At 61.3% G+C, this 24,868-nt stretch overlaps 1 long non-coding RNA gene across 1 annotated transcript in view; it reads left to right on the top strand.

Annotated features, from left to right (window-relative positions):
- LOC116668221 overlaps nucleotides 1-21,656 on the top strand; it is an 84,860-nt gene extending 63,204 nt beyond the window's left edge. Inside the window, exons 3-4 of the long non-coding RNA XR_004325284.1 lie at nucleotides 11,724-11,913; nucleotides 21,365-21,656. This is a non-coding gene — a long non-coding RNA (uncharacterized LOC116668221). The remainder of the gene's footprint in view (nucleotides 1-11,723; nucleotides 11,914-21,364) is intronic.
- Nucleotides 21,657-24,868: the final 3,212 nt, after the last annotated feature.

Here is a 24,868-nt window from a genome sequence, read left to right on the forward strand (position 1 = left end):
GGAGCTGCGTGTTCAGTGAGGCAGCTCAGGGCGAGGGGCCTGCAGAGCTGTCCACCAAGTGGGTGTGCTCCGCGGGGTGGAGCCCTGGGGTCTGTCCCTGTGTCCCACTGGCCTCGGGTCCCTGAGCTCGACCCTTGGGCCCCACTGGCCGTGGACAGCTGTATGCTCAGCCCTGGCACCCGCTCCCCAAAGCCTGGGGGCCCCTCCTGCTCACCGTATGCTCACCTACTGTTCGCAGACTCTGAAAGCCGCACACGCTCCCGTCCTGCGCTTTCTGTCCTGTCCTTCCTTGTTTCACAACACTTGGACACACGTCGTTTATTCAGCGCCTACTGTGTACCGTGAGCTCCAGGCCACGTGGGTGTCCCAGGGCGGCCGGGCCGGCAAAGTCCCATGCTGGGGCCTGCAAACAACAGAAGTGTGTTCTTTCCCGGTTGTGAAGGCTGCAAGTCCCAAGTCAAGGTGTCCAGAGGGCCATGCCCTCTCCAGAGGCTCCAGAGGAGGCTCCTTCCTGCCTCTTCCAGTTCCCGGAAGCTCCAGGGGTCCCTTGGCTTGCGGCCACATCACCCCAATGTCTGCCTGCATTGTCACATGTCACACGCCTTCTCTTCCCACGAGGACACCAGTCATGTCAGAGCAAGGCCCACCCCGCTGTCCTCATCGTCAACTGATCACATCTGCAAAGACCCCATCTCAAGGAGATGGTGTTCACAGGTACCGGGTTAGGACATGACCATGTCTTCTGGGGGCTGCAGTTCAGCCCCCAGCACTAGGGCCCTGTCGGGGCCTCTTATGAGCAGGGAGCTGAGGCCTGAGGGTGGCCGTGGGGTCAGACGTCTGAGGTCTCTGTGGGGTCCTGCTGGGGCCCCCCCATCTCCATCCCCTGGCCCCACACCAGCTGCAGGGGCTCCCAAAGTCACTCGGATTTCCAGTCACGCTGGCACCTGGCACCTTGCACCTCAGAGTCAGGGGAGCGGTTGTGAGATCTTAGAAGAACTGAGCAATCAATTGTCAAACCTCGTCTTTCCTCCTGGCGTGCTGGGTGGTTCAGAGGGTGCGGGAGGTTTGGCTCAGGGCCGCCCTGCGCCCAGCGTTTACAAAGGCGTTTAGGCACACGAAATCGACGTGTTCAGTTCGCCACACCGCCCTGGCCTTCGCGACTCTGGACGGCAGTTGGGGGCAGCGGGGGTGGGGAGCGAGAGGGGGCAGAAGGCTGGCTTGCGTTGGGTCCCTGCCCCTGCCGGGTGACCTGGGGAAGCACGGCTGTTCTGACCCCCGCATCTCATCTGAAAATGGGTGTCAGCCGGACGATGCCCCCCGCCCGCCACAGTGGTCAGTCCCTGGGGAATTGGGCCGATAGACCCACCTTCTGAAATGAACGCGGGCTTTGCCAGGGTTCCTGCAGAGCTTCCTACGGTACAGTGGTGTTTCCTGGCACAGTCTGCGTCCCTGTGCTGCTGCTGATAATGCTAACCCCCCACCAGGTAAGCAGTCTCCGCATGGACGCTGCTATCCCGCCGTCTGGTTCCCGCGGTGCCTGTGGGAGACGGACCCCGGGGGTCCCTGCCCTGCAGATGGCCCTCGCCGAGCCCCCAGGTCCGCCTAGGGTCACCTGGGCCTGGTTACCTGTGCCCTCTGCTCTGCTCTGTTACCCACAGTCCTGGAGGAACCCCAGTGTTGCTTTTAATGATAATTCCTTCCGCTGCCCCCGTGGAGGTTTTGCGGCAGGAACGCTCAATTATTCATTGTCGCGGCCTCCCTGGAATGGAGACGCGGGGGAAGGCTCCTTGCCTGGGGAAGGCTTTCCAATGTCCGTGCATTAATTTTTAAACCTACTCACGTCGGGGCCCGAGCTGTGTCCCCTTTCAGACCATCGGGAAGGTTGGGCCAAAGGGGCCGTGTGTTCTCGAGTCTTCATGACTGAGGGGGCCAGGAGCGTCCTCGATCAGGGCGGATTCCAGGATCCTGGCTCTGGACCTGGGAGCAAACTAATCAGTCAGGTGGGAATTCCTAACAGGCGTCCGGCCAAGGTGGGGCGTGTCGTCCCAGGATCGTCGCACGTGTTCCCATCCCCCGAGGCAGGAGAGAGTGGCCGGGGGCTCGCCGCTGCCCGTTCACCAGTGGGGGAACTGAGGCAGGGCCAGAAAGGGTTGACCCTCTGAGCAGCTTTCTGAGGAAGGCACCGGACTCCCGAGGCCCAGCCCCGCCCCCAGGCAGGGGGCAGACGCGCCTAGGCTGTTCCTGCGCGCAGGCGGCCGCGGAAGCTCCGGGGATGGCGGCCGCAGCAGGCCAGACCGTTCTCATTACGGCCAGATAGAACCCTGTGAAACTGTAACACTAACAACATCATTTATTTCAGCAACGTTGGGGCAGAACGACTTTACAGTGGTGTTTTATGTGCTACATGTGCACCATAAATATTTCCATAAAAACACGGATTAAAATATAAAAGTGGGCCCCAAATATCAAAAGCCGGTGGGGGGGAACCCTCAGCAGAGGCCCCGTGACGGCGGCTCCCTGAGCAGCTGCAGCAGGGCACCCCGCGGGTGGGGAGGTGAGCCCTGGCCTCCCACCCTCTCGCAGAGGGGGGCCGGCTCAGCACCCCTCTGTCTCGTCGTAGCTCTGCCGAGAGGCTGTGTCGGGGGGCGGGGGGGCAGTTGTGTCCTGCCCTCCCCACGCTCCCCAGACCTCCAGCAATGTCTGCCCGGCCTCTGCTCACCGCTGCCCTCCTCGGGCCCCCTGCCCTCTGCACTTGCTCAGTCCAGCCCTCCCAGCCGAGAGCCCGTGTGGCTGGGCTCCAGGCTCCCCCAGCCCGCGCCTGTCCACCTACAGGCTCCTGCCTCAGAGCCTGGGGCCTCAGGTCCACAGCACGGTGGGCCCTCTCACTGCAGCTGCCGGGGCATGGTTCTGCCAGCTGTCTGGACGTTAGTTTGCTCACTTACGCTCCACAGCTGCCCCGCACGGGAGTCCAGCACAGAGAGGTCGAGCAACTTGCCCAAGGTCACACAGCCAGGAAGTGGGGGAGTCGGGATTGGAACCTGGCTGCCTGGCTTCAGAACCCTAAGTATTGCCAGAGGCCTGGCCCTCCTGGCCCAGCTCCAGCCAGCTTTGACCACACCAGGCCTGCCGACCCTCCCGACTTTGGCTTTGGCGAGCTCAGGATGGGTTTTTTGCTGGAGTCCAAGACGGGAGCAGGGGTGTGGTGTCCGGGTGGAGAAGGCGGCGAGTCAGGTAACAGGAGCGCCAGGTGCTGAGGGGCTGGGGAGCGGCGTGGTGCAGTCGGGCAGGGATGCCCACAGGCAACCACAGGGTCACCAGTTCTTAGGAGGTGACAGACTCAAACCCATTTAGCAACAGGACAGAACAGACTAGACGTGGGGGACCTCCACGGCCCCCACTCCTCGTAGTTCTGTGTGTTAACCGGAACCTCTGACTCAGCCTCACAGCCAAGGGGTCGGGACCCCCAGGCTTGGGGGAGGGACCCCCCCCACCACAGATCTTGTGCTGAGGTGGCTGCAGCTTCACAGAGGGCTGGGCTCAGCTCACAACTGCAGCACCTCCGTGGACACGCGGGAGCGAAGCCAGCTCTGCAGCAAGGGCTCCCCGCCCCAGGTCTTGGGGCCAAAGCTGGGGACCCAAGCTGGGGACCCAGGAGGCCCCGGTGCCCAGAGGCCCCTGGTGGGGAGTGGCGGCACTGCAGCTGTGGCCGTCCTGGGCAGAGACCTGGTCCCTCTGGGACCTACCTTCCCTGGGTCCTGGGATCTGAGTGTGTGGCCCACACAGGGCTCCAGGCAGGGCAGCCAGATTTAGCAAATAAAAATCCAGGACACCCAGTTAAATGTGAGCTCAGCTCAACCACGAGTAACGGTTTACTCTAAGCGTGTCCTGGGCAACGTTAGGACACATTTACGCTGAAACATTCAGTGTTGCTGCTCTGAAATTCGGAAATAACTGGGCGTCCTGGATAATACCTGGCAATCCCAGCAGTGAGTGTTCGCAGGAGAATAAAAGCAGGAAGCTGGGGCCAGGGCTGCAGTGAGTGGGAGCCGAGGGCGGATTCCCCCACCCCTGCCGCCACCCGGGCCAGCCGGGGGCGCGCGTAGGAGTGATGGTCCAGGCGCCTGGGGCGCGGCGGGGCTGGTGGGGAGGGGGCCAGGGCCGGGCTCCCAGGGTGAGCACAGTTCTGCCCCCACCATGACTCTTTCTTCACTGAGCCCTAACGCACAGCTCACCCATTTAAACTACGATTCAGAGCTTTTGGGGTATTCACAGACTTTGTGCTACCCTCACCACCACCAACACTGGAACATTCTCATCGCCCCAAACCCCGATTCCCTTCAGCACTCACCCTTATCCCCTACCCAACCCCTTACGCCATTCCAGCTCCAGGCAACCACAAATCCAGTTCTGTGTGTGTGGATTTGCCCGTCCTGGATGTTTTGTGTAATTGGGCCGTGCACTGTGTGGCCTTTTGGAGCTGCCTTGTTTCATGAGCGTAACTATTTTTGAGGTGCCTCCGGGTTGTAGCCCACGTCAGCAATTCATTCCTTTCGATGGCTGAATAATATTCCACAATAATATCTGCACCTGCTGATGGACTTGGGGCTGTTTCCTACTTGTGGCTGTTGTGAGCGGGGCTGGTGTGGATACTCGTGACTTTCTCCGTGGACCGTGGCCCCAGAGTCACGCCCCTTCGTTGGCCCTGGGCCCTCCCTCTTGGTGGCCTCGCCCCTGCGAAAGCCCAGGGTGCTGGGCCGGTCCCAGCGTGGCCCCGCCCACTGCCCCCCGGTGCCCGGTGCCCCTGGTGTGCACAGTGCCACGCGCTGTGGGGCTGCCCAGGGGGTGTCACGGGAGCTACGGGGAAGTGTGACTCTCTTTCTAACCGAGTCCGAGTCCCCAGCGGAGCCAAGGGCTGCAGGTGGGCTTGGCTCTAGTCGCCTGGGGACCAGACCGCACCTGGGCAATATAAAAGGCCGCCTGCGCAAGGCGGTGCCCATGTCACCAGTCTGGGACAAGGGCAGCTCCTGTCAGGGTGGGAGGCCCTTGGAAGCGGGCAGTGGGGCCTGTCACCCCCGCCTGCCCGGCCGAGCCCCGGGGAGCCCCCTCAGAGACTCCATGAGGGACAGGAGCAGAGGTGAGAGAGACGAGGCAGCGCGCCCAGGAAGGCAGGTGCCTCCAGACCCTGGAAAGGCAGGGCCCCGTTCCCCTGGAGCCTCCGGAGGGAACACAGCCCCGCCAGCACCGTGAGGCCCATGTAGGACCTCTGACCCCTGGAACTTAAGGAAAGAATGTGTGTTGTTTTAAGTCACAAGTTTAGGGTGATTTGTCGCAGCAGCAACTGGGACCCTCACGGCCGCTCAACCACTGGGCCACGTCGGGCCCCGAGGGGCGGGTCCCCGTCCTCACCTCCTCACCCCTCACGCCGGTCAGCACCCGAGGCCCCCGGGACAGCGGAGGGGGGACTGCAGGGGCCGCACGGAGGTTCCTGTTGAAAGACACCCCTGCTCCCTGGGGCCGGGGACGCTTCCCACTGGTGTTCGGTGTGTGTCCCAGGAGGCTGGGGCCACGCGAGGAACAGGATCCGGGTCTTGCCTCCAATCTGGGGAGTTCCGAGGGTGCGAGGCCCTGGTGCGGGACGTGGGTGGGGCCTGGCAGAGTGCGGACCCTCCCTCCCCCCCAACACCCCCACCCCGTTTTAGAAGGACTGTGGGGCTCAAGCCCGGTCAGGAGAGGGGAGCCGCCCTCGATGCTGCCCACAGGGATTGTGTCGCCACCCAGCGGCGAGCTGGGGCCCGGGGCTCCTGCGCCCACTGAGGGGCCTCAGGGGCCAAGAGCCCAGCGGGTCTGAGCGCTCCCGAGGAGAGCACACAGTGAGTCCTCGGAGACGGGGGTGGCCCCTCCCTGGGCCGTGGGGCAGGCAGCGGGGTGACCACCATCTCCCCCGCCCTGGAGCCCCCACGCCCTCCGGCCCCAGGGAGGACCCGCTCGGGGCCAGACCCCCCACACAGAAAGAGCCATGGCTTCCACTGGTCGAGGGGCCCAGGAGCCTTGAGCTGACTTGAGACTGGAATTAAAAACAAAATGCCTTCCTGACTAGAGGAGGTTCTCCCAGATCTCAGGCATCCGAGTGCCTGGAGGACCATGGAATCGGCCCGGACGCCTGCGGAGCCACCACACGGGGGATCAGAGCTGTCCTGACCCCAGCCAGCGAGTGGCACCTCATGGCGCAGCCACCACGTCTGCCCATCTGTGACCTGTGAGGTCCCCCCGCCGTCCTTGTCCCCAGGCTGGCGGGCAGGCTGTGGCAGGGACAGGGTGCCCAGGGCATGCCGACCCTGCTCCTCCACTGGGGGCTCCACCTGGGCTCATGGCAGGACCAGGTCTGGACGACCCCTGGCCGCCTCCCGCATCCCGAGCTCTCTGAAAGGCGGGGTCCGTACTGTCCCTGAGCCCAGAGCTCGGCCAGCCCCGAGGACAGGCTGCCAGCCAGGGGCCCCCTGCGCCTTTAAGGTTGGTCCTCTTCCTGCAGGAGGTGGCCTGGGCCTCAGCGCCCTCATCTGACAACAAGGTGGCCTCTGTCCCCACCTGCAGAGTTGTGGGTTACTCTTGCCTTGGGGGGGGGCAGCTCAGTGTGTCCCCAGTTTTTCCATCCAGCCAGGAATCTCTGTTTTCAAAGTGAGAGAGGTTACACAGGGTCTTACGTTATGAATTTTTTTTTTCTTTTTACCATTTATAGAATTATTTAGTGTGCTGCTTTGCTTGGGACAGGTTAATGGCGAAAACATGTCTTAAACGGGGGTCTGGGATTACATCTAGATTTTAAAAAGCTCACGTGGAATTAGATCACAGACCCTTTATTTTGGGGGGGGTATGACGAGCGGTATTTCCTCCCAACAGCCCCTCTGGGTGTGGCTGGCTTCGCGGAGTCCGTGTCCCGGCCAGATTCCCAGTGTGCGGCGAGGAATTCCAGGGAATGCTCCGACTGCAGGATTCCCAGGCCGAGCGCTAACATGGGGCCGGGATGGAGCTGCTGCTCCCGGGGGCCCTCGGCTGCGGCGGAAGGAATGAGGAATGAAGCCCCTCCCTTGGGTGCTGGCGGAGGGGAGCCTCCCAGCCCTCCTGGGAGCCGCCAGGTCTGCCGCCTCTGGGGCCTGCTTCGGGGTTGTCGAGGCTTCAGAGAGGAGAGTCTGTCCCGAGAACTTCAACACCTTTTTCCTTCGAACCTCTGAAGGTGTCGGTGGGGCAGCGTCCTAGGATGGCGCACAGTTGGGCATAAGTCTGGTCCTACACAGCGGGTGGTGCTTGTGCTTTCTGAGTGTTTTCTCTGCCAGGAAGAAGGAGGGCAAGGGGCTGGCCGATCCCAGGCACGGGGGTGGCAGAGGGACGTCCTCGGTGCAGGTGGGGCCACTGTGTGACGCTGGGCGCCCAGGGTCGTGTGGCTGGAGGCTGGGGCAGCGCTGGGCTGGGTAGGGAGTGCCTCCCGCCCTGGGGACCCGCCCTGCTCACCGTTGTGTTGTGTGATTTTAGCCTCTGAAACAGAGAACCCCAGGCAGAATGTGAAATTCACCAAGTGGAATCTCATCAAGCGATGTCAAACGGGAGGCAAAGGGCCCGCCCATCCCACCGGAGCCAGGTGGGCCCGCTCCACGGAGGGCCTGCTGCGGCCCGGGCTCACCTCCACGGAGCGAGAGCGCGCAGAACGTTCTCGCAGCTCCGGGGATCCGCCAGCTGCCACGACCCTGCCGCCTGAGAAGCCGGACGCAGAGCGCGAGCGCCCGCGATCGCGAGCTGCCACCCCCATCACGGCGAGGAACAGCAGTCTCTTCCTGCGCCAGACCATGACTCACAGCCGGGCCTCTGTCGTTCGCTACCTCATTTATAAGGGTGGCCCTCTCCCCTGTCCCCAGAGGATGCCACAGGCTGTCCTGGACCGCGAGGCCCCCAGCCCTGCGTGCCGGCCCGGCCGGGGAGAGCTGGGGCTGGAGCGGACGCATGGTGGCCCCCGTGCGCCCCGGCGTCGGGAGCGATTCGCCACGCCGCGTAAAGCGTCTCAGAGCTGCTACATTTCCCAGATTGTTTTACAGCAAAAGTCGGTGTCAATGTTATGCTTTGAAGCATTTAAGAAACAACAGTTTACGGCCTCAGATCTTCACGGTCTGGGAGACCAAACACTCCGCTGGCCTTGGCCAAACTGATATTTGAAATCCAGGAGGAGCCCCGTCGTGTTCCAACAGGAGAGAACGCCCCGTGGAGAAAGCACCCAAATCACTCCAAGATGTTTCGGGCTCCACGTCCCCGCTCTCTGCGGAAGCCCGTTCGTGTTCTCAGGCGTGGAGTCAAAATACACAGAAAGGGGATATTTTTAGACAAGCACATTTGGAACCAGATCGCCGGCCGCGGCGCTGGCGGAGGCCTCCCGGGGTGGGGGGTGGGGGTGCGGCCACGCCTCTCTCGGGTCCTCGGGCGCGAGGTCAGGCGCCCGGCGGGGCTGGGGAAGGAGCGTGGCGGGACCGGCCCCGTCCTGCGTTGACACGGGGGCCTCTGTGACTGCAGGACAATTTCTACGTGGTTTGTGTCCAAAGCGCACTCCTCCCCGGGAGCCCCGCTCTCCGTCCACACTTGCTCCCGGCGTGTGTGGGTGCGTGTGCGCACGTGTGCGTGCCCGCCCGGTGCGTGGAGGTGCGTCGGTCTGTGCTCCATGCGGTCTGTGAGGGGCTCCCCAGCGGGGCCTGGGGGCTTGCTCAGCCAGGATAAGGTGGGGACCCAGCTGGATGTTCCCGCTAATGCGCCGGCTTTGCAGAACTGCGGGTGAGACAGACCGTGTTTTCACTCATAATCGGAACAAACACGGCATGAACATTATTGAGAGAGTGTAAATATGGACCCCCGAGCTGTCTTCACGGACCCACTGCTGTTTTAATTACTGCAGTGATTCATTTGAGCCCCGTTGCAAAGATTGGAAGCTGAGACCAAAGCACCGCCGGCCAGTCCAGGCTAGCTTTGCGGCTTGTAGGGGGCCAAAGTGTGATGAAGGCACAGCCCCAAGTGCCCCCTGCCCCATTGCTCCTCCCGCCCCGTCTGCTCCTGTGCCGTGCTGGGGAGAATTCCAGCACATTCTCTGTGGGACGATTGCTGCTCAGAGCAGGTGTCTGCCCCCCAGTTAGCTGTTCCCAGGCCTTCGATGTCATGGCTGCCCTCCTCCCTGGACTCTGCTCTGAGCCCATGGCCAGCGTCCTGTTTTCCCAACGCAGGAAAAGCCTAGAATATCACTGCAAGTCTTGAAATCCCCTCCTCCCCCCACAGAACTGGTGGGGTCGACCTTTACATCCTGCCCAGGGGGCTGGGGGGGGGTGACCCGTCCGCCCAGTGACAGTCCAGGTGTCTGCCCCATGTGGTGGCCAGTGGTCATCGGGGTTGAGGCTACAGCTTGTAGCCCAAATGTGAACCTTTGTCCCCAAACCTGAGCAGAGATAGGCCAGAGGAAGTGGCCAAGGTTTGCACTGGGCACAGGGGACGTCTCTGCTGATCACTGACTCTCCCACCTGGGGAGGGGGGAGGTGGCCCAGAAGGAGGACTGAGGTTGAATTTTAATCCAAAGAAGCGACAGCTGACTTTTCAGCATAACTTCGTGCATTAGTGTGCGTGGCGGTCACAGCAGACACCACCGGCGGGCGCCGTGAACTGCGGGATTTCCTTCCTCCCAGGCCTGGAGGCAGAAGTCTGAGAGCCAGCGGGCAGCAGGGCTGGCTCCTCCTGAGACCCCTCTCCTTGTTGTGTAGACACTGCCATCTCTGTGTCCCCGAGTGGTCTTGCCTCTGTGTCTGTGTCCCGGTCTCCCTTCTTGTAAGGACACCAGTCGGACTGGATCAGGCCCCAGGCTGAGGCCCTGACTTTAGTTTGATCACCGCTCTGAAGACCCCGTTTCCAGCGACCATGGCCTGAGCTCCTGGGCGCCAGGGCTCCAGCATGTTTGAGGGACACAGTTCAACCCGTAACTGTGCGTCCTGCACGGCATTTGCAGCGTGCTTCAGCTGAAAGTTATTCGTTGCTTATCTCAAATCCAAACATAACCGTGTACCTTGTGTTTTCCTTTGCTAAATCTGAGCGTCCTGCCCATAAAACCTGTGTCTAAACCCCTCGATCCCAGCGGTGACCCAGCCAAAGATGCAGACCACGCCCTGAGGGGAGTGAGGGCTTGGACGCAGAAACCCCTGGGACGGGCAAGGCCAGCACTGGCCTCGCACAGGGGGTGGTGAACCCTTTCATCTGGGAGGAGCTGTAGCTGGAAAAGGAAAGAGGTGGCTTCTGTGGGTCCATCCTTGACTGCCCCCCACACACCCACGAGCACACATGCGCACGCCCACGGCCCAGCGCATAGACTTACCCCTGTGCACCCACGGGGACCTGGGAGTGGCCGGGAGGGTCTCAGGGCGCTAATGAGCTGTTCTGTGGTCCTAAGGAGTTGTGGCCACGGAGGCCGGATTTCAGATGGTTGATGAGAGAAGCAAGGGCCAGGTTGGGCTCTGGTTACAGCTCAGGGAAAACACGGGCGGCCTGGGGCCTCCAGCTCCAAAAGCAGAGGGATGGAGGTGGAGTGGGGGTGGAGGGGCTACAGCTGGGCCCGGGCTCCAGATGTTCCCCAGGGAGCCCCAGCCTGGCATAGTTCGGGCCAGTTAAGAGGCTGGACCCCCTGTGCGGGACCACCGCCGGGTAGGGGCACGATGGTCCCGGTGGTTCAGTGCCTGTGGGTCGGGGGACCCTGACGGACACATCGTAGCTGGGCACAAATGTCGGTGGGTCCCCAGGGGCTGCCACCAGAGCTGCGGCCCAGCAGGTTGGGAAGCACACGGTAGTACCAGAACAGTTTTCAGCTGAAAAACCCCGATTTATTACGTTTGCTCCAGCAGCCAGCACGTCTGTTATTTATGCTACTTTGATCTAAAAAGCTGTTTGTTTACATTTTACTGCGTTATAAATCCCAAGTGGGCAGGCAGGATACTTTTATGATGCCCGCTAAGGACTCTCTGGTGAGCGCGTCCAGGGTGGGACGGTCTTTATGGCTCTGCTCCGGGGTCTTCCCTCCCGGGTCCTGTTTCTGCTGCTCATCTGGACTGCATGCGGCTCGCAGATGTGTCTCCGGCAGAACATCTGGGCTGCAGGGCGTGGCCTTGCGGCACGTGGGAGCCCTGCGGCTCTGGCAGGAGCGCCGGTCACTCGCAGGTCCGGGGGGCCTCGTGGGGCCTAGGGTGGGGCTGTGCTCTCGGCTCCTGTGCAGCGTGGAGCAGGGAAATTGGTGGCCCACGTGGTCTTTAGGATCCATCACCTGAAGCAGAGATGGGCAGCCCCTCCGGTGTCCCTGGGGCCAGGGCAGCGGCAGCCACGCTGATCCTTTCAGTGGAAGCTGGTTGTGTACCTGGTCCAGCCCAGACCTGCCCTCGGGTTGGAGGCAGCGCCTTCCATGACTGGCAGCCAGTGTGGGAGTCAGAGCCTCCTGGGGCCGCCGATGTCGATCTGGAGCCAGACAGGCCACTCTGAGAGAGGACGCAGGCCCAGGCTTGGAAGTGGGAGAGCATTTCGGACAGAGATGCCCCGCGTGGGAGGCGCAGAGGGCTTGGGAAGGTAAAGGGCCCCTGGGGCTGGGGTCCCCCAGGGGGAGGGCGAGGGAGCGGGCAGGTCCCGCCTGGTCTCTTGTTTTTTTTAGAGCTCAGGTTCCTTTATTCCAGGAAGTCTGTGACCCAGGAGCCACGGGCCCGCGGCGGGGCCGGCCGGTCCTGACGTGCACGAGCCGGTGCTCTCCCGTGGAACAGGCTGTCTCTGTCGCCCGATTGGAATCCCACGAGAGCGGGGCTCTGTCTTGTCTGATCCCGCGGATGTGGCAGGCAGACCTGCTCATGAGGACAAATATATTCAGCAGTAAGTATTTCTTGAACAAATGAATGTGTGAAAAGAAGAACAAATTGATCGTTCGGCCCTTCGGTGCAGGGCAAACGTTCTTTCCGGGTCGGGCAGGTAACACCCTGTGTGGAGCGGCTCACGCCAGGCAGCAAGAGGTAGTGGGAATTACTGCAACCAGTGGTGCACGCAGAGGCGTCCAAATCCCAGTTTCATAAACCTGCCCACCGAGTGAGAGACATTGCTGGGGCCTGGGGGGCTGCCCCTCGTGACCTCTGCCCAGACACTGCTGACCCCAGGGGCCACGATGGCTTCGTGGCCTGACACCCCACCCCCTGCCTGCACCGTCGTCAGCCCTGACACCCTGACGCCCAGCTCTGCCTCGGGCTGGCCGGGCCTCGCCCTCCTCCATCCCGCGTGCTGCTTCTCAGAGCTGCGTCCGCCGATTCTCTGAACCAAATACCAACACCAACCACCCGGGAAACACGACAACAGCAGTCCCGGAGGCTCGAGGTCCAAGGTCAGGTGTCGGCAGGGCTGGCCTCTCCTGGGGTCTCTCTCCTCGGCTTGTAGACAGTTGTCTTCTCCCCACGTCTCCACGTGGTCTTCCCTCTGTGCGTGTCCCTCCTGGTCTGGAGGGAAGGTCTGGACTTCACTCTGTCCACTAGAGCCAAGTGGGGTGGGCATGATCACAGGAGAGGGCCTGGGGACACAGGGCAGGACGTGGGGACACAGGGCAGGACGTGGGGACACAGGAGAGGGACTGGGGACACAGGGCAGGAGGTGGGGACACAGGGCAGGAGGTGGGGACACATGGCAGGAGGTGGGGAGGAGGTGGGGACACAGGGCAGGAGTGGGCATGCCTGGAGAGGGAGGCACATGTCGCCTGTGGGACTCCAGGCTGGTGCACACACATCCACCAGCGACCCCGTGGTTCCTGTCATTTCATTCAATCCCTGACTGCAGGTGGCGAGCAGTGTGGGCCTGGCTGGCCGTGCAGGGACCTGGGGCTGCCCCTCAGCAAGAGCAGGGCCATCGCAGGGCGGCTCTGGGGTGTGAGACACTCGTGGACGCTGTGGCTAGGGGTCCTGGAGGAGGTGGGCCGAGGCCGATAGGTCTGGGCATCGCTGGATGGCAGATCCAGTGTGAGGTGGGGGTGGCGGGGCCACCAGGCTGCGTCTGAGGCTTTCCCGACGGCAGCTTCTCTCTCTTCCTCAGTCTGGTCCTCCTACCTCGACCGACGCATCTGCGGGTGCAAGCAGGGCCCCGTCTTATTTGCCTTAAAAATCAGTGAGCGCTATTTTTCCGAGCAGCTTTTGACTGACAGACAACGGGGCAGGTAGCGCAGTGTTGGCCTCTTGCGTCTCGAGCTGCGTTTGCTCCATGTGGACACGTCATCGTTAACTGACGGCCGCCGGAGGTGTAGGCGGGGCCTGCGGGCGCAGAGGGTTTGGGCAAAGGCGTCATGTCATGTCGTTTGTGTCAGTGGAAGAGTCCCACTGCCCTAGAAACACCCGTGCTGCGCGCGTGCACCCTGCCCCCCCCAGTGCCTGGCACGGAGCCGAGTCCCCAGGCCCAGGGAGGGGAGCACCGGGGCCCTGGCCCTCAGCACGCCCGCCCCCCCACCCCGTGCCAGCCCCGCGGGGACACACTCCTGCCCACCGTGCCTTCCGGGACCTCGGGGTGCAGGAGAGACCATGGGTGGGTCTGAGGGCTGGTGACCGGGTGTGGGGGCTGGTCTGCCTGTGTCTCGGCCCGGAGACCCTTGCAAGCCACTTTCCTGCCTGGGACCCAGGGCCCTCCGTTCGCAGGCAGCTCCCCGACTGGGGACAGCGTGGGCGAAGCCCCCAGGCCAGGACCGATGCAGGTGCACGAGGAGGGCCGGTCCTCGTCCTCGTGCTCTGCATCTGCCTGTCCAAGTTTCAAACACACGTCACTTCCGAGGCGCCACGTGCTGGGGGTGTTTGCTTCCTGAAAACGGGGACCCTGCCCCTCTGGGCTCTGGGGTCCCCCGTCCCTGGCCCCTGTGGGCTGTGGTTCTGGATCTGACAAACATGGAGGTGCAGAAAGTTTGAGAGGCCGCTCAGAGCAGAAGTGCAGTGGGCGTGGCCTCCTCTGCGGGAGCGGAAGTGGGCCTGGTCCCCGAGTTTGGGTGCCCTGGGGGAGGGGGACTCTGTTCTGCACTTAACCTGCAGGGAGGTTCGGCCACCACAGGCCCCATGGGGACACTCTCTTCATCTTTTCTGCTGGAAGATGTTCAGGCAGAGAAGACGGATAAACCCAATCCGGTGGGTCACGAGAGAGAAAGACGGCCCGGGCGACGCGTCCGCGTCTGTGACCCCGGCCCGGGGCCAGGCGCACACGCATCGTCCACGGGGCGGCCGGCGGGCCCGGGCCCCAACCCATCATCCGCTTTCAGGAAACTGGAACCTCCGAGTAGGTATCGGATGAGCTGCTAATGCTGGAAAAAAAGCGGAAAGCATGCCCAGGGTCTCTGTTTTATGGCTGCTCTTGAAGTCTGCCTTTGCGATTGTAACCCAACGCCGCCTCACCCAAAGTGTTTCCAGCATTGCCGGGGTGATGGGAAGTCCAGACGGGCTTGGCTGCTGGGGCTGCGGGCAGCGGATCCCACGCTGGCCCTAATGGGAGGAGTGGCCGAGCTGTTCCGGGCGGGTGGAGCGGTCGGGCGCAGCCAGGGTCCCATGCCCACTGTGGTCCCTCCCGAAACGTTTGTGCAGAAGCCTCGGGACACGTGGGGGTCCGGCTCTGTCCCTGGGGCCTGTGGGAGGGGAGCTGGGCTGCGCTGCCCCTTCCGTGGACGCCCTTGGTGGGGGCAGGACTTCCGCTGCGTGCGGGCCTCCTTTGGCGTCTGCTATGGGCCGAGTTGTGCCCTCCCCCCATTTGTACCTTGACTTCTGAAGAATCTCAGAATGTGACCTTATCTGGAGACAGGCGCTTTGCAGAAGATGAGAATGAGGCCTTAGGGCGGCCCTAACTCATGGCTGGAGACCTTGTAAAAGTGGAAATCTGGACACAGACACGCACAGAGAGGCCACGTGAGGATGAAGCAGAGGTCGGGTGACGTGTCCACAAGCCAGGGCGCCCCGAGGGCCACCAGCACACAGAGCACCGCGGCCCCGGGGAGAGGCCGGGGTGGACCCCGCAGGCTCAGGAGGATCCAGCCCTACAGCACCTGGATCTTGGACTTCAGCCTCCGGACGGGGGGGAGAGGGGGCCCTGCCGTCTGAGCCCAGGAACACTGCACACAGCAGCTGGGCGCTCAGTGCTGAGTGCGGCCCCATCAGGGCTGGCAGCCACCGTCGCTCTTCGGGGCCGCAGCACAGGGCCGAGTAGCTGGCTCCAGCTCGTGGACATTTAGGGAGGGGTTCTGGGCCCCGCTCTGGGAGCGCCCAGCTTAGCGGTGGGGGAGCCCCTGCATGATTTGACAGCCCTTCCTGGCTTTGTGATGATGGCCCTGCCCTGGTCATCTGATGGGTGCTGCCCCCAGAAGGCTGATGCCTCCCACCCCGGAGTTGCACTGCGGCCTCCAGTCACATGGTCACACGGCCACACGGCCACACGGTCAGCACCCCCTCTTTACGGCTGCCACCTTCGTGGAGTGAGAACTGCTCCTGAGAAGGTGCATGGGGGTGGGTCACGACCCCCAGACCCGCCCCCCTGTCTCCACCTGCTTTGCACCTCGGCACGAGGAGGTGGGCAGGGAAGGACAGGGCCTGACCGTGGAGTCGGGCCCTGGGCGTTCTCGGCTCTGCCTCTGGTTGGCTTTGGCGGCTGGCCGTCACTGCAGGTCCCAATGTCTCTCCTTGGCCAACGGCAGGTGCCGTGTGCTGCCCCCCTGGCCAGGCCCAGTGACTTCCGGCTGCCCGTCCCCTGCAGGGGCCTGTTCAGAACCCAGGGGTATAAATGTCCGCCCCCTCCGTGGGAGGCATAGGAAGGGGCCGGCCCATCCCCTGCCCAGCTGCCCCACTGCCCGGGTCAAGGTGGCCCTGGGTCAAGGTGGCCCCGGGTCAAGGTGGCCCCGATCTTGGAGGGGTTGTCTATGCCACCCCTGCACGAGGCGGGCTGGACAGATGGCGAGGAAGGCTCCAGGTCCATCCCAAAGTTCTGGAAGCCTTAAGTGACCAGGGAGAAAGGTTCAGGTTGCTGCAAAGAGGGGCCAAGCCAGCAGGTGGGTGGGGACGCCACCACAGGCCATACAGAGTGAAGCTCGCTGCCAAGAAGTCGGTGAAACCCAGTCGTCCATGCGTGCCAGCCTGGAGCCTGTGATGCCCCCGCCCACCCGAGGGCCTGAGACCGCCCTGGGTCCAGATGTCCCTGGGGTGTGGGAGGGTGCGGGCCCTGAACCTCATTGCCTCAGCCCTGAAACGACCGAATCCTTCCAGAATTGAGGCTGTTTAAACGAGATTAACTATTGTGGAGACGTGTCTGCAGCTCTGCCCACCTGCCGTCCCCTTGGCCTGACTCCTGAGCTCAGAGACCTGCGCGCACCCTCTGACTGGGGAGGGACCCCTGTGCACCCTCTGACAGTGGAGGGACCCTCGTGCACCCTCTGATGGTGGAGGGAGGGCCCGACCACAGTCTCGGAATCGGAGCAGAGCCATCGCTGCGCTGACCCAGGTGGAAGATTAAGTGGCCGGGAGCGTGTTTGGGAGGGGACTGGAGCCCCCTCCCCTTTCCGGCCCCGAGCTCCACGCTGGCATCTCCATGTGCTTGAATTCATTACCTCGGAAACATGCCACACGGGGGGGCTGCCCCAGTCACACTGTTTTTACAATTAGCCATTCTCGGTACACCTGGGCCTCCAGAGAGGCGGAGAGGCCAGGAGAGAGGTGGGGGTCCTGTGGGTGACCAGGCACCCTCCTATGTGGGTAAGGGAAGGGGGGACAGCAGGAAGAGGGAAACACCACTTTGGAGCAACAGGTCAGAGGCCGGTCCACGAGTATGCATCCCCAGCCTCCGTGCACACAGTCTCCATCCGCCAGCTTCCGTCCCTGGGACTCCGCCCTCCCACCTCTGTCCCCGGGACTCTGTCCCCCAAGGCGGGCAGGGCCGGAGGGCCGGCTCCTGCGTGAATCGGACCTTTATGCCGCCGCAGCTCTTGCTGGAGAGATTCATGGGCCCGGCGCCCTTGGACGTTGGGTTATGAATGGGGCCCTCAGCCAGTTTCCTTCTCATTTAATTTATCATTGGTACCGTCTTTCAACACCAGGCCCAGGCGAGCGATATTGGAATGTGGGCCCGCCCGGAAGTGCTCCCGCAGCAGGAGGAGGGTGGAGGGGAGGAGTGAGGGCTCGGCGCTGGCTTCTTCCCCGGGGCTGGGCGCCGCGCGGGCCCCGCCGATCCCCGCAGCCCCTGCATGGGGCAGAGCCGGCTCATGGGGCGTGGTGGTCGCAGGGACCCACCTGTGTCTTCCTGGAGACTGTGTCCTCACTGCACCCGTGATCGCTCAGGTCCTCAGGTCTCAGAGCGGGGACCCAGATGCCGGCTTCCCGGAATGACATCCCTTCCCCCTGGTTTGTGTGGATCAGACCCACTGCGGTCACAGGGCGGGCGTCTTTGGGCTTCGCTCTCCAGCCCTGGGTTTGAGTGTTTCTGTGGTTTTGATTTAAGAAGTCCAGCATTCCCAGTGTCAGGAGACAAAGATGAAGAAGACAGGGCCCACTTTGCTCAGGGGCCACATTTGGTTGCAGAGGGAGGGCCTCGGTCTCTGAGAGAGATGGGGGCCCATGCAGAGACCCTCGGAGGGGCCCTGCTTTCAGCTCTGTGGACGATGCCTGATTTGAAAGCGAGAAGGAACATCAATCCTCTGTGTTGTCGTTTCACTGCTTCTGCCCCGTCTCCTGACTCTTCCCGCAGTACCTTTGTGTGCAGGCACACACACGTGTGCTCACACGGATCTACACACATGTGCACACACACGGGTCCACACACGTGCGCACACAGGTCCACACACATGCGCACGCACATAGGTGCACACACTCGCACACACACACATGCACACACACACATGCACACACACACATACCCTTCAGCAGGAGAGAAGCCCGCTGCTAAGGAAGGTGAGAAATTGACGCTAGCTCCGGGAGCTGGTGGTCAGGTCTCCAAGGGCCGCCAGAAGGGGCCTGGTGGACACCAAGCCCAAAGGCTCGGCTCGGAGCCCACCCACAGTCCCCAAAGCCTGGCCCCACCGCGAGCCTGCATGGAGGCAGCACGATACGGGGGCGCGAATGGTCAGGGTTCCGACACGGTCCCTCTCAGCTCTGCCCATCCTCCTGGGGCCCAGGCCCTGCTGCAGGTGGCAGCCGGGTGGCCCCTTCGCAGGGGACACCAGAGGGAGCGTCTTGCAAAGGGAAGAGCGAGTTGCAGCAGTGTCTGCTGGGCCCAGCCCTGCAGATCTGCATGTCTGCACAGAGCCTGGGCTGCCCGCGGCCATGGAGACGGGCCCGCGGCAGGGCCAGGTCATCCTGCCGCAGGAACGAGCTGGGGGGCTTCCAGAAACAGTGATAAGAGGGACTGGCCCGGCCTGCCGGCTGGCCCGGCCCCCCGGGGGTCTGGGAAGAGCTCCACCGTCCACTCCTTCTCCGGGAGTTCCCAGCGGAGCTGGACCCCACCCTGATCCAGTAACGGACGGGGGCTCCTTGCTCCGCTGGGTGGGCTGTGGAGGCGGGAGAGGACGGCTCAGGGGACGTAGCACAGGGCTCGCGGAGGGAGGCTGGCCTGGGAGGGGCAGGCGTCTCGCCTCGCGCCCCCGCCGGCGCTCCCTGATGGTTCAGCGGTCCCCAGGCCGTGTCCGGACATCGTACCCGGCTCCCCGGTGACCTGGCCTGGATCCGCACATTTGGCTTCTTATCTGGGAGGGTCCGTCAGCAGTAGCAACTCCCCACAGTGTGCCCTGACATCGGTTTGCTTCCCAGCTTCCCCGTGTTTCTGAGGATGCGGTCCCAGCCGGGGAGGGGCGGCCCTGGGGCCACTAGAGGGTCTTGACCTGGAAGGAAGTGCTCAGAGGCTCCCCACCCCCTAACCAGGGGGACCTCCAGGTGGCCCTGAAGTGAAGCGCACCCCTGGTGGTCTCCCACTTTCTCCTTTTTCAATTGGTTTACTTTGTATCTGAATTATACACGGAAATATTTCGTCAAAATTATACACTTACATAGTATAAGGCTGATAAGGAGAGTGAACGACCCCCCAGATCTCAAAACCCTCTGATTTCTGGTGCCCAGAAGAGCCATTTACAGCTCCTTCAGACACTTTTCTGTATTTAACTTTATGTTCTAAAACTGACATGTTTAAACCGTATGTCAGTTTTAACATGTCCTGTTGCCTTTGCGCTGCTAGGGGAAGAGGATTTAACCCTCTTCACACACACCTGTCAGTTCCGTCACACCACAATTTTTTATGACATCAGTTTTCAGGGTTTACTTTCTTACGACCGTGTGGATAATATTCTCAGCCAAGCCACGTAAAGACCTATGATCTCATTTCCCTTCTTCAGCAACATTTTTTACTTGCCCATGTTAGCCAGTGCCTTATATTTTCATTTGCATAAGTCCCCATGCGGCTGTCACTGATTAAAGAGCTAGGCGTTCTCTAGAATTGGCCCCAAACACCCTGCTTTCTGTGCGTTTCACTCACTCGTTTTCCTTGGAGCTGTCCTCTTGGCCCCTCCTGTTTCCTTTCCACTGTTTCGGCTGCCCGTTAGTTTTCATTTCACTTGGGACACGTTGGGAGTGGAGGGGGTGCTGTTGACACTTTTGCTGGGAGACAGGCATAAATCAAGACTGTCCTGTTTCACCAGGACATAAGCTCACCTCTTCTCGCGGCCACCAGTGCGGCGGTTGTCTTGGGACCTGCTCCCTCCACCACCCTGTGGATTACTCCGCTTCTCTCCGGTTTTGGACTCCCTGTTTCCTGGACCCCATTTAATCTATTTTTTTGGTTTTTGCCCTTGACTTGCTGGCGCACATCCTCAAGTAGCTTTCTGAGAAAAGGCTCATGGGAAGGAAATTTTTGGAAGCCTTTTGATCTTTGAAATTACCTCTGTTCTACCTTGATTGTGTGTTTGCCTGGGTCCTGGTGTCTAGACTGGAAATGACTTCCTTCTGAATTTTGAAAGTGTTGCTAATGCCGTTTTAGCCCTGATCCTTTGTGTCTGATGTGCTTTGCTCTCTGCTCTCTGGAAACTTTTAAGTGCACCTCTTTCCCCAGTGTTAGGACGATTCATGATGCTATGCCTCGGTGCGGGTCAGTTCTCATTCCTGGGGCTCTCTCGGTTTTCTTTGTTTTGCCCTCCTGGTCAGTGGCTGGACTCCCGAATGCATCTTCTGATTTCAACCCTGCCTCCCTTCTTTCAGAGAAGGAGGCGTGTGGGCTCCTGGGTTTGATTCCAGCCCTGCCACCGACTTAGTTGTATAACTTTGGCAGGTTATTAAAACCCATTGTGCCTCAGTTTCCTCATCTGTAAAATGGGCTTAGTGGGGTGGTGTCTTTCATAGAGTTCTTGGGGATTAAATGGAGCTGATCTCTGGTGACGGTGATGATTTAAAAGGGGTCTCCTCTGAAGTAGACCCCTCAGAGGCACTTGGATTTTAGGATAACCCCGAAGGGGGGATGCTCTGGGTGTGGGGGGCCAGGGGCTCACATTCAGGTGTTGCTGTGTCACCGCTGCTGTGGGGGCCCCTGAAGTACGCCCGCCTTCCTGCAGTGCCGCCCTGCCGCAGGGCCAGTGATCCAGCTCAGAGCTGAGCAGACTCACTTCTGGGGGTGCTCTGTCCTGGCTCCCTAGGTGGGGCCGTGGACCCAGTTCTCAGGCAGAGTGGGGGGCTAAGTTCTGTGCTGGGGCTGCCAGTGGCTTAGGGCATGTCACCTCCCTGCTGGCCTCAGTTTCCCCCATTTGGAGCTGGAAAGGCCTTCCTTGCCGACCCCTGAGGACCCTGTCACCTCTGCCCTCTGAATCAGGCGCCCTGTGGGCCGTGTTCACAGCCAAGGGTCCCTCCAAACCCAGCAGCCCCTTAGTGTAGACCTTGCTCTCACTGAGGGCACATTCCTTCATGATAGACTTCCAGCCCCGAGCTGACCACAAAGTCTCGTTGGAGACAAATCTCATATATTTCTCCCCGGTCCCGCCACCACCGGCTCCTGCGCCACCCTGGACCTGGGGCCACTGGGCTGCCTTGTCCTCGGCCTTGCTCCCCGCCTTGGCAGGGCGCCAGCCTTGAAAGACCCTGATTTATTGTCTTTGAAATGACCCGCAGATGTGGCTGCGTCTGCTGGCTGTTGCCAATTAAAGTGCTGGAGGGCACTGGTCCTCCTGGCCCAGACCTGCCTTCCTCCCTGGGGTTTGGGACCGGGTGGGTCGTGAGTGCTGGGTTGGTCCTGCAGGGGCCTCCTGGGGGATGCCGCGCCCTGGGGTCCATCGAGGGGACTGCTGGCCCTCTGGACACCCACTTCACAGGCCATCAGGACACTGATGTGGGGAAAATCGATTTCCACTTGGAGGCACGATTCCAACCCTGGAAAGGAAATGCAGTCAACGGCGAGAGAGAGACAGAGAGACGGAGAGAGACAGAGGGCCCCGCATCCACGTGGAGCCTCAGTGAGATCGGCCGGTGCCCCAGGCCTCCCACGCCGGCCCCTGCCTGCCACGCAGTGGCCGCGGCCACCACTTGGCCAGGACCATCCGTTACAGAAACACCTCGGACCTCCCCGCACCGACACTCATGAAACCTTACTTTAAAAATAAAACTGACCCATTAAATAAATACATGCATGTTATTAACACATCTATGGAACATTCATATTAATAAACCCGCCCTGTGCCAGGCATGAGCCCTGTGGCTGACAGTTGGCCCCCAGCTGGAGGGGCCGTGAGGTGGGGTGGAGTCGGCCCCCAGAGCCGGGCACCTGAACTGTCAGTGAACTGTCAGGCGGTCTGCTCCCACCTGGATGCCCGTCTCTGTCCCTCCTTCTATAGGTCTCAGGACCCGTGGCCCCTGGGGGACCCTGCCCCTTTGTTTGGGTCCTTCTCTCACTCGCTGGTGTCACAGTCTCTCGGGATTTCCACTTACCACCAGGGGAGGGGTCCTCCCTAGCCCCTGCAGAAGAGGGGACCCCGGGCTGCTGGCCACTCCTGGACGGCCATGCTGGGAGTCGGGCTTCGGGCCAGGTCACACGGACTGCCCGACCGCCCCCCACCAGACAGCGGGGGTCTCGCAGGTGGCACTGCAGCCGTGTGCAGCCCTTCGTCCCCAGAATCGGGGGATGGAACCCGACTGATCGAAAACTGCTCTTCGGTGTCTCCTAGACAAGCGTGTGTGAGCGCTTCCAAGTGTGTAAGCATGTCAGTGTGTTAGTATTGTTGGGGGGTATGCGTGTGTGTCAGCGTGCGGGTGGCACTCGGGCCTCCTCCGAGTGGCACAGACTGGCCTGGGCGGCCTCCCTGGGGGGCGTCCTTGCCAGGACAGAGGAGCGGAGGTGCACCTTAGAGGCGATCCGGGGTAAGAACGTCCATACGGATGTCTGACGTCAGATGACCTGACTCGGCTGAAACCTTAATAACCATGAAAAAGACTTACATTTTTCTCTGAAGCTTTAGCAAGTATTTTGCTGTGAAAATGAGCCAGTGCGTTTCCATAAAGGTACGGAAGAGTCTGACCCGGGAGGCCTGCTGTGAGCCCACATCTCAGGGCAGCCTGTGGTCAGGATGGGCTGGGGAGCGGGGGTCCAGTGGCCGAGAGTGACTGGCCCCCGTGTGGCTCACGTAGGTCTGCTGCCCCGGAGCGCTGGGCCCCTGAGGCGCATCGAGGTCGGTCGAGGTCGGAGGGCACATCCCTGCCTGATGGAAACCGTCCATCCCGCTCACAGGAGCTCCCCTCTCTGCAAAGCTCAGGGGGCCGCCACCCTCGGGGCTGGAGCGCCAGTCGTGCCTCCCTCCAGATGAAAAGCCACGTTCACAGGCCAGCCAATGTGATCGCAACCTCTGACCGTCACAGGACTCCCGCTGGTGCTCCTCCCGTGTCCAGGCAGGAAGCGCGCTCTGTCCCCACCTGGCCGGGTCCCCGAGAGCCCACACCCCGGCTCCCTGGGGGCAGCACCTCCAGATTTCACACTGACTTTTGACCCTTGGCCTCCCTCCAGCCCAGCTCTGGATTGGGGAGCGGCCCACGTGGAGAGGACGGTCATCGCAGGCAGGTCACCCACACAGTCACCACTAGAGGGCCGGAAGCAGGCGGAGGCCTCAGGGACAAGGGGAGAACCTGCGGTGTGGCTGGCACATTGGAGCCGTGTCTTGTGGAAAGACCCGTGCTGGGAACCCGGTGGGGTGGTGGACGGGAGCCAGCTCCCTGATCCGGCCCTTGGGGTCACCTCCTCAGTGCCCCCATCAGTTTGTCTGGGACCGCCAAGCAACCCCCCTGGCTGTGTTACTAGATATTTTTAAAAAGTCATTAAGAATTTGTTTATACATACAAGCAAAAAGGCCCCTAAACAACCAAAATGAAATAAAATTATGGGGCCTGTGGCGCGATCTAAGATTTATTTTCCCAGCCATGATGTGAAAGAAATTCATGGGCCCTGGGAACCGGTCAGCTCCTGGAGGAGCTGTGGCCTCGGGACCACTCAGGCCCCCTCGGGCCCCCTCGCCCTGGGGATTAAAGCGAGTGTCTCCCCATCAGGACAACAGATGTACTGCGCCCACCACTCGGTCCTCGTCAGGCCCCGGGACCAGCATGGGGCGAGGAGGGGGCCAGGGCGGCCACCCCGCCCGCTCTCATCGCTGCGGCCCCGGCTCAGGGTGTCTGAGCAATAGGGGAGGCGGAGGTGTGGGGCGGCCGCAGCTTCTGTTCCTGATAGCGCCCTGGGCACCACGATTTAATGGATTAGTTAAAATGATGTGAAAAAATGGATCTCTGATTTATGACCTGCAATTTTTTGCTGACTGCGGCGTGTTTTCCCAAGCCCCGTGTTTTACAGTCTCGGGCACATAAGGCCTTTGTTGTTTCCCTGACTTTGCCCTCAGGGCTCATCCCTGCACCCTGTGCCCAAGGCCTCTCCAGACCTTTAAAACAGGAAGTTTAATTTTATAGAATTAAAAAAGAGAAAACGGTACTTAATTATCTGGCTGTGAAACAGCCCTGCCCTTTCTTAATTTTAGTAGCTAATAAAATGCTGTTCCTGGAGTTAACTACTTCTGGTCCAAACGCCCTACGATTCTGGCTATTTGGGTAGAATATTTTATGAACTGTTATATATTGCACTACGGGCTTTAAGCTCTGCTATGACATATTTCTCTCAAGATTTATTAGGAATTTTTATTTAAAACAATATATTAAATAGGGGAGAAAAAGTAATCTTAGGTAAAATTCGAATATTAGCAAAACATAACGTGGACCAAAACCTCTTTTATTTGAAGTCAGTCCCCTTCCGCCCCCCTCCCCCCACCCCGCTGCTATAAACCGGTTTGGCAGCTGCATCATTAATTCAACATGGCCTCCAACCCCGCGCCAATCAGGAATCAATTTCAAGGCTGGTCGCCACTTTAGTGACTTTATGGAAGCAGAATAATGAATTGTGCCCGCCAAGACCCCCAGCACCTTCCCAGTTTCCACCAGACCCTGAGGATGCCCGCACAGGCCTGTGCTCTGGGACCCCCCCGAGGGCCCCCACCCAGAGGCAGACCCCTCAGCCTCCCGCCCCCAGAGGCCAGGGACTTGGGGACCACCTGCCCTGCATGTCCTCAGCCGCAGCCCCACAGGGGGTCTTCCGTGTCGTTTGGGGACGAATCTCCTCCCCCTGAGTGACTCTTCCTCGTCTATGGACGCCCTGCAGGGTGCTAGCTCCAGAGATTCAAGCTCAGTGATGCCCAGCCTTGGAGGTGGGAAGGGGGACTGGGCAGAGCCAGGGCCCCGGGGCAGGGGGCCGAGACCCCTCGGGGAGCAAGCCTCCGTCGTCCCACTGAGTG

The sequence above is a fragment of the Camelus ferus genome, chromosome 13, assembly GCF_009834535.1.
Source record: "Camelus ferus isolate YT-003-E chromosome 13, BCGSAC_Cfer_1.0, whole genome shotgun sequence".
In the NCBI taxonomy this organism is placed as follows: Eukaryota; Metazoa; Chordata; class Mammalia; order Artiodactyla; family Camelidae; genus Camelus; species Camelus ferus.